Below are 8990 nucleotides of genomic sequence, written 5' to 3'. Positions count from 1 at the left end.
TGAATTTCAACTAAAGTGAGGGACCTCTGGCAAGTCAGTAGGGACTTAATTGGATCATTTAAGTAGTCGAGTAACATCCCACAAAGGCTTCTACAGAGGTTGAGGTAAAACATCCATTAAAACCAAAACAGTGCTTTATCACTATTTTGATTCTCACTTTTTGGTGGTAACGAAGGGGTTGTTAGAATGAATATTTCTAGGTCACACTCCCAAATTCTGATTCTACCAGGGCTGGTGTAGGGCCTACAACTATAAACATTTACCCAGAACCCACATGATTCTAACACGAGTTATTTTCTACTCTTCCTCAGCAAAACTCTAACCTCTGACTTCCCCCTATTAATCAGGTAAGTTATATTGTTTATGAAGAAAGTAAATGTTGTTGCTTGACACGCAACTTAGAAAACCCATATTCAACAAGTTCATTTTCTTGGTGGCACAAAGATTTTTAAAAACTATCTAACTGAAATATATGCTGGTTCTAACCTAATATTATTAGAGCTTCTGAGATTCTCTCATCTATTTAAATTCAAGAACAGATTTCTCAGGCAGAGCTAATGAAGAAAAGCTTGGCTGGCTCAATTTTTGCATACATATCCTTTAGACTATTTGCTTCCTATTTTAATTTTTACTTTCTTACTTAGATTTAGTTCAGATTTTTGAAAAAACATCCATCGGAAAATATAATTGCCATGCAGTATCTTACAACTGTATGAAGGTAACATTTTCAAAGTAAAACCAATTCCAATTACTCATGCGGAGCATTTGCCACAACTCTTTTGAAACAGCATATCCGATCTCAAAGCCTTAGGAGCTTCCTTACGTTCCAGGGGGAGAAAAAAAAACAAAAATGAAAAGTACATTCATTAAAACATTCTCTATTGCTGTAACAATTTTAGAACTGTAAAGGATAAAAATAGAAAATACTAAGAAACTGCATGGTAAGGTGATTAAAGGTATGAACTCTGTGGCCAACTTTCCTGGCACCAAATCTTACCAGTTCTGATAGCTGGGCAACCTGGAGCTGTTTGATGACCAGCTTTGTGTCTTATTTTCCACATCTGTACGCTTGGAATTATGATAAGGTCTCCATCATTTTGTTTTAGGAAAAGATGTTTAACCTCTTAGTATTTGTTACTTCATCTTTAAGATAGTGATAATAACAATACCTCTAGCAAAGTTAGATTGCTGTGAAGGTTGAATAATTTAACACATTTAAGGTTTATAATACGGTCAATGAGTTGCTACACATGTGACATTTAAGTAGTACTTGGCACATATTGAACACTCAATAAGTGTTAGTCATTATTTTAAAACACTAAGGAGCTGAAAAGAGTTTTATCTGTTTTTACTTGTAGGTGACTAATTATGGACGACACAGAAAAATATTTATTAAAATTTAAAAACTGTTATTCTGCACGTTCTGCAACTAATATTAACATACTAGAAACTCTAGAAGATTTTGGAATTAGAGATGACAATGTTTTCATAGTTGCATATCCAAAATCTGGTAAGTTTGAGGAGGGGGCCACCTGTTAAATCTTCATTCTGGTTTGGTAATACACATGTACAACTGTCCCCTTTTCCAGACATTGACAGAAGCCCGACCTGCTTTTAGGATCAGAAAAGAAGATAAATCTAAAATCTCTATGATGCTGGGTTATTTGGGATACATATATTCTCATTTCTTTTCTTTTATTTATTTAAAGACTAAAAATTTTTTTTAGTCTTTATTTTTGAGAGAGAGAGACACAGAGCACAAGCAGGGGAGGGGCAGAGAGAGGAGACACAGAATCCGAAGGAAGCTCCAGGCTTTGAGCTGTCAGCACAGAGCCTGAGGCAGGGCTCAAACCCACAAACTGTAAGATCATGACCTGAGCTGAAGTCGGAAGCTTAACCAGTTGAGCCACCCAGGTGCCCCACATATTTTGTCACTTCTGGATGGCACATACGGAGAAAGCAAATATTGAGCCAACAGCAGATTGGTAAATGTTGACCTGTTGGCTTGGTCTGAGAATGGAAGAAAATGGATTTTAAAAATCTCGTAGGATTTTTGTTAGCAGCATATCTCATGCAGAACTAATCCCTAGTATGCTTTTCAATTACTCTAGTTGCTTTGTATTTCTCTACCATAATGAAATAATTTGAAGCTAAAATAGTTTTAAAATCTTTTATTCCAAAAAAAGCTTATTTTTTAAGTTGGGCTTTTTTGAATATAGGATGATTGTTGTCCTTGAAGTAATGTTGTATAGAGTGGTTAATGTTGCTCAAAGATATGCTGGAGTCTAAAGTCAATACAAAAAAAGTAATTATTCCTGATTTTCATGAAAATGCTTCAGTTTCTCCTTTTTGCTATCTACTTTGAAATTCATGACCTTGTTTACTTTCTCTAAATGAGTAAGCACATGCCTCATCCCTGGATCCTTCCACTCTGCAAAACACACAACTGATGGGTTTTTTTTCCCTCCTTTAGACATTGGTGCCATTTCAGTTTGCTTAGTTATAGGTCAAGCCCTGCCATCCATAAGAGTTTTTCCCTTATATTTAATGCAGCCCAAGTGTTTGGGACACCTCACACCAATCCTCAGTCCAGCCTGTTAGGTTCTTACTCATTTTCGAGGAGAGATTAGTGAGCCTTCCCAGGATCCACCATAAATTATATCAAATCTGTCATGCAGACAATTCAGTTGAGTAGTGACATTTGCAAGATTCTTGGTATCTCAGACCCTTTTTTAGAACATTGATGTTACATTCAGGAACATAGTTGCAAAATCCCTAAACCAAATACAAGCAAAACAAATTCAATGATGTTAAAAAAAATACACTGTGACCAAAACGGGTTTTTCTCAAGAGCCAAGATTGTTCTAAAAATGTATTAATGTAGTTCATTCACATTACTAGAGTACAGGAGAAAGCTTGAATTATCATCTCAATAAATGCAGAACATTCACTCAAAATATTTCAGCATCCATTCACAATGGAAACTATTAGCAAACAGGGGCAAAAAGGGAACTTATTTAACTTGATAAACAGAATGCACCAAAAGCTCCACAAATGCACCACAAACATCATATGCAATAGTGAAAATTAAAATATTGCATTTAAAATCAGGAACAAGACAAAAATGTCTGCTGTCACTACTTTTCTTCAACATTGTACAGGAAGACCTGTATTGCTCAATAGGAAAAAAAAAAGTGAAAGGGGACTTGGGCTCTTCATTTGTCTATATTTCTAGAAGATGAAGTTCTAAGAAAGGAGACTAAGGAAGCCACAGAGGGAGGGAGCCACAGAGGGAGCCACAGAAAACTGAAAAAAGGGAATTTACACGAAATACAGAAAACAGAGGAGTGCCTGGGTGTCTGAGTCAGTTCAGCCTCCAACTTCGGCTCAGGTCATGGTCTCATGGCTCCTGGGTTCCAGCTCTGGGCTGACAGCTCAGAGCCTGGAGCCTGCTTCCAATACTATGCCTCTGTCTCTCTCTGCCCCTCCCCTGCTCATACTCTGTCTCTCTCAAAAACAAACGAAGCTTAAATTTAAAAAAAAAAAAAAAACAGAAAGAAAACAGAGAAGAAGCTGAAGGATTAATCTGATCACCACTATCATGGAATCAGAACAACCACAGTTTTTCAGAGTATGGAAAAGGAACTAAGAGCCCTTGGTTTTATCTTTATTAATTTTAATATAAAATACAGAAAACCCATAAAACTTGAACAAATTCCTTGGTGTATTAAGAGTGGTTAATAGAAATAAAAAGCACCAAATAATTTTTAGATGGATAGCGTTACTATTAACATTTATTTAAAAAAATCAATTCAGAGTTGAAAACAGGATTATTTATTTTTACAGGTTCCATCTGGACTCAGCAAATATTAAGCTTAATTTATTTTGAAGGACATCGTAACAAAACTGAAATTGTGTCCACAATTGAGAGAGTCCCGTTCTTTGAATACAGAATGAAGCCAGACGACTTTGTCAAGAGACCATCCCTTTGCCTCTTCATTTCCTACATCCCATATTATTTAGCACCAAAAGGTCTCAAGAACAAAAAAACAACATGTCACAGAAATAGTTAAGGACCTTTTGCACAAATATTTTCTTCAAATATTGTTTAAATATTTCTCCAAATGTTGTTGTCCAGCCCCACTCATTCATATCCTTTCAAATGTGATTATTATAAACTTTATGACCTTGTTTTGCACATTAAAAATTATATGGAATTATAGGTATATACATAAACTGGATCACAACACACATTGTTTTCAGTGTAACTATATAATGTATAGCAAAATTTTTTTATGTCAGCACATAAAATTCTATTCTTTTTTAGTGGCCTAGTTGGATTTTATTTTATAGCTATATAATCCTGAATGTGTATTGATGGACAGGTAGGTTGCAGCAAATGTGTATTACATTGAAATAAACATTCTTATAGATCTTTTTTTCCACTTTTTTGATCTGGTAAAATGTTTCCCTAAAAACGGAGTTTTCAGATTAAAGTGTTTCAATATTTTAGGTGATTACCAAATATTTAGATATTATCTACTTGCGTTCTATAATCTGTCAATTTATACTTCATCAAATAGTATGTAAGAATGATTTTTTCCTCACATGCTCACCAGTGATTGAAATTACCAATCTTTGCTAATGTGCTAGATTAAAAAAAAAAGACAAAAACAAAACCCCCCAAAACAAACAAACCAAAAAAACCCCTCATTCTTTTCTAATTTGCAGTCCTTTTGATTTTAATAAACTGAAACATCTTTTTATATATTTCTAGGCTTTGAAATAGTCTTTATATTCTCTATCTGTGGGAACAGAACACCACAATGACCGCAGGTGCATATATTCGCTCAGGCTCCAAGATCTTTGAGAAAACTCAAGATACTGAAGTTAAAAATTAATTACCTGAAAGGACGTGAGTGAATTACCTTGGGAAAGGTGTTCCATTCTTTAGTGGGCAGATAGGGATGTTTTGCTTAAAGGAAGCCAGCTGTATATAGCACAGTGCATTCACTCTCTTCTTTGTCTTTCCTTCTATCATAAAGATTCTTATCAAAACATATGTATCTGCAAGACTGCTCTCGTACGCAAGATATGTATGATAGCTGAATCAGATGTACATTGTTGACATGTTTTGCTAAGTTTCTGTTGTTAACCATTGCTAATCTGTTTTTCCTGAAAACGTACATAAGAAGACGCTCAATAAACCTCAGTACCTTGGGTTGTTGGCTCGGGGGTCCCCAGTGCCTCGCTATACTGTCGTCTCTTTCTCTCAGTTCCTTCGCCGCCCCAGGTCTATGGCCCAATCAGGTCGACATCTATCCATTTGTCTTTAGCTTGTCTTTTATTTACTGCTTTGTAGAAGCATTTTGGGGGGACAAATATTTTAGCAATTAATAGTTTACCTTTAAAAATTGTTAAATGCTTTTAACTTTGTGTTAACAATCTATTCATAGTTCCTTCATAGCTCTGGCTCTTGTGTCTTGCTTAAAAGAACACTTCCCCACCACAAAGATTATATATATATACTCTCCAAGTTTTTCTGATTTTATGTTTTTATTTTTTACATTTAATTGTAAATTATATCTAATACTGAACATGATTTGAAATATAACTATTGCATGGTATTTGCCAAGGGGTCAGCCAATTGACCCAACATAATTTGTTTAAGCATTTACTCTTTCCCTGCTGTTTTGAAGTCTACACTTTTATATACTAAGATTCCATAGTCTCTCTCTCTGATTCTGTGTTGTTTATTTCAAAAATTGATACATCTGTTTAATGTCACAGTTCTTCATTGTTTTAAATCTTGTAACTGATAAAGCAAATCCTACCAAGTTTACCATCCACCAAATGTGCTATGTTGTTCTTTGTATGCTTTTTACGCATTTTTTTTCTCTGAATTAGCAGGGTTTTTTGTTTACTTTTTTATGGCTATCATGAACTGAAAGTTTTTCTTACTAGTGTCTTTTCTATTTGTTTATTGCTGTTATAAAGAAAGAGGCTTTGGTTTTGTCACTCTGTTGTATTTGGCTCCCTTAATCTCTCTAACTAGTTTTATGAATTTTCCCTTTATATACTCTGAATATAATTCATTTTAAAATAATAATCCATTTTATTTTTATTTTCCAATATTTACACTTTTTTTCTATTTCAATAGCTAATATCTGCAGTACAAGCCAGAATAATAGAGGTGATAAGAAATCTTCTCTTGTCCTTAATTGTTTAGCATTTTTATTATCTTGTCTTGTTTTGTTTTGCCATTGATTTGAGGGGGCATATAATGCCGAGAATTTTTTTTTAATTCTTAGTTTATTTGGGAGTTTTATCTTTGTTTTTGCTTTATGCAGAAAACTTCTTTTCACATAAAATGCCTTTTTTGGGAAATTCTGAAGATTTCATGCTCCTCCATTTTAGTTTATAGTAAATTGAAATCCACCAATACTTTTTTTAATGTTTACTTATTTATTTTGTGAGAGAGGGAAAGCACGTGTGCAAGGAGAGAGGCAGAGAGAGAAGGGGAGAGTGAGAGAATTCTACCGTGAGTGGGAGAGAATCTTGACCATTGTGAGAGCATGACCTGAGCAGAAATCAAAAGTCAGATACTTAACTGATTGAGCCACCCAGGCACCCCAAAATCCACTAGTAATTTAATGACATCTTATTTCTGGAATAAATCTTACTTGCTTATATTATAATACTTGTTTAAACACACTGCTAGAACAGTTTTGTTAATTTTTACTCAGGAATTTTTATTTGTAATTATTTTTTAAAAAGGCTTTAACTTTCCATGTTTGCTCTATCTTTATTTGATTTTAGTACCACTGAAATTATAGTCTTGCAAAATATATTTGAAAGTTTTTGTATTTTTGTAAGTTATCAAATAGTTTAAAAGATATAAATTAACTGAATGTTTAAAAGATTTGAGTAAAGCCCATTATAAATATATCAATCTTGTCAGCTTTATAGTTCTACATTTTCCTTTTTCTTATCAGTTTATTTAATTTTTTTAATGTTTATTTATTTTTGACAGAGAGAGAGAGAGTGCAAGTGGGCAAGGAGCAGAGGTGGGAAACACAGAATCTGAAGCAGATTCCAGGCTCTGAGCTGTCAGTACGGAGCCCAGTGCAGGGCTTGAACTCACAAACCCTGAGATCATGACCTGAGCTGAAGCTGGACACTTAACCAACTGAGCCACCCAGGTGCCCCATGTTATCATTTTATTTAAATTAGCTGCCTTCCCCCAAACCGGAATTATAATTTTATTTTCAAAGCAAATTATCCACCGTTTCATCTAGATTTCAAAACATGGAAAAAAATTACAGTATATTCTGCCATGATCTGATAAATTTTTTCCAATTCTGTGATTACATCTTTTTCATTCATTAGTAAGGATGGAAAAATTTATATATTGCTTTTTTCACATTTTTCAAGGTACCAGTGATCTTCTATTTTATTGTGGTTTTCCTCCAAAGAGCTAGCTCTTTGTTAAGACATAACTTAATGTTTCCTACTTTTTGATTTCTGCTTTCATTTTAATTATTTCCTCATATTTCATTCATATTTTTCTCTCTCCTTTACTTAAATGAATAGCATTATCTATATCCAATGTTTATTTTTTTCAAATATTGGCATTTAAAAATGATGAATATCTTTTTAATATAGCTAGAAATAAAATCTTGTTAATATATAGTCTATCATTTTAATTTTAATTTTCTAATTGGTACCAGTGGTTTTGAAGACTTTTTCCCCTAAGTGTTTATATAATTTTCTTTTTTAACTTCTTCATTGTTGATTGTTAATATTATGGCTTTATCAATAGGTGGTGGTACCATAAGATTTCTAATTTTTGAAATTTATGGCGAATTATATGATCAATTTTTCAATATGTCCCATGACTATATGAGAAAATGGTGTATATTCTCCATGTGGGGCGCTAACATACACACATACAAAATAAATTTTGTTAGATAATTTTGTAAATTGATTTTGTTAATCATTTTATCTTTTTGTCTAAAGATAAGCGTGTATAAATCTCCCACTATAATTGTTGCTAAATCTGTGCCATTTAAGTTGTTCTATTCCATAACATTATTCTATACAAACATTCCTGTTCTGTCGTTCATCGAAACAAATTATATGTTGTCCTGTTAAATCATTTCGCTTTAAATTTTACTTAACTTTATCTTGTCACTTGTGTTCTTTTTCCCTGGAGTTTTGCCCATGTGCCTTTGTTCTTAATTTTCAATATTATATTTCAAAGCTATATAATTTTACAAGTTGTGTAAGTAATTCTATTGGATCTATGTCTTCTCTTCATTTTATAATTAGGTTATTGAAATATTTTGTTATTCTAGCACATGCTGCTATGAACATTCTTAATCATGTTCCTTGGTGCAAACCTGCACAAGCTTTCCCAGAGTATACACCCAAGAATAGAATTGCAAACCCACAAAGTTCAAAAATGTTCAACTTCATAAGATGCTGCTATTTTTTTTTTTAATACAAAGCTGTTGTACCAGCTTATGACAAAGCTAGTAATTGTAACTGGTGAGTTCTTATTTTCCTCCTAGGAAACTTTTCTATCAGACTTTGATTTTTATCAATATGGTAATTATAAAATGGTTTCCCAAACTGATCTTAATTTGCATTTCCCTAATCAGTGATGTGATTAAGCACTTTTTGATAGGTTTGTTGACTATAATTTCTTATTCTGTGAAACAGTTGTGACATTTGCCCAGCTTGTAATTCATTGTTTACCTTTTTCTCGTCGATTGGTTTAAAACGTTTTTTTAATATTTATTTTTTTGAGAGAAAGACAAAGTGCGAGTGGGGGAGGGGCAGAGAGAGAGGGAGACACAGAACCCAGAATCTGAAGCTGGCTCCAGGCTCTGAGCTGTCAGCACAGAGCATGACTTGGGGCTTGAACTGATGAACCATGAGATCATGACCTGAGTTGAAATTGGACACTTAACCAATTGAGCCACCCA

At 33.6% G+C, this 8990-nt stretch overlaps 1 long non-coding RNA gene across 1 annotated transcript; it reads left to right on the top strand.

Annotated features, from left to right (window-relative positions):
* The first annotated feature begins 208 nt into the window (after positions 1-208).
* LOC109248453 (uncharacterized) lies at positions 209-4177 on the top strand. Its single transcript, XR_002072064.2, has 3 exons — positions 209-347; positions 1359-1510; positions 3847-4177. It is a non-coding gene; the product is annotated as an uncharacterized LOC109248453 (long non-coding RNA).
* The last annotated feature ends 4813 nt before the right edge of the window (positions 4178-8990 follow it).

Source organism: Panthera pardus, unplaced genomic scaffold (genome assembly GCF_024362965.1).
Source record: "Panthera pardus isolate Hobbes unplaced genomic scaffold, ASM2436296v1 HiC_scaffold_17, whole genome shotgun sequence".
In the NCBI taxonomy this organism is placed as follows: domain Eukaryota; kingdom Metazoa; phylum Chordata; class Mammalia; order Carnivora; family Felidae; genus Panthera; species Panthera pardus.
This window is presented reverse-complemented; position numbering and strand designations above follow the sequence as displayed.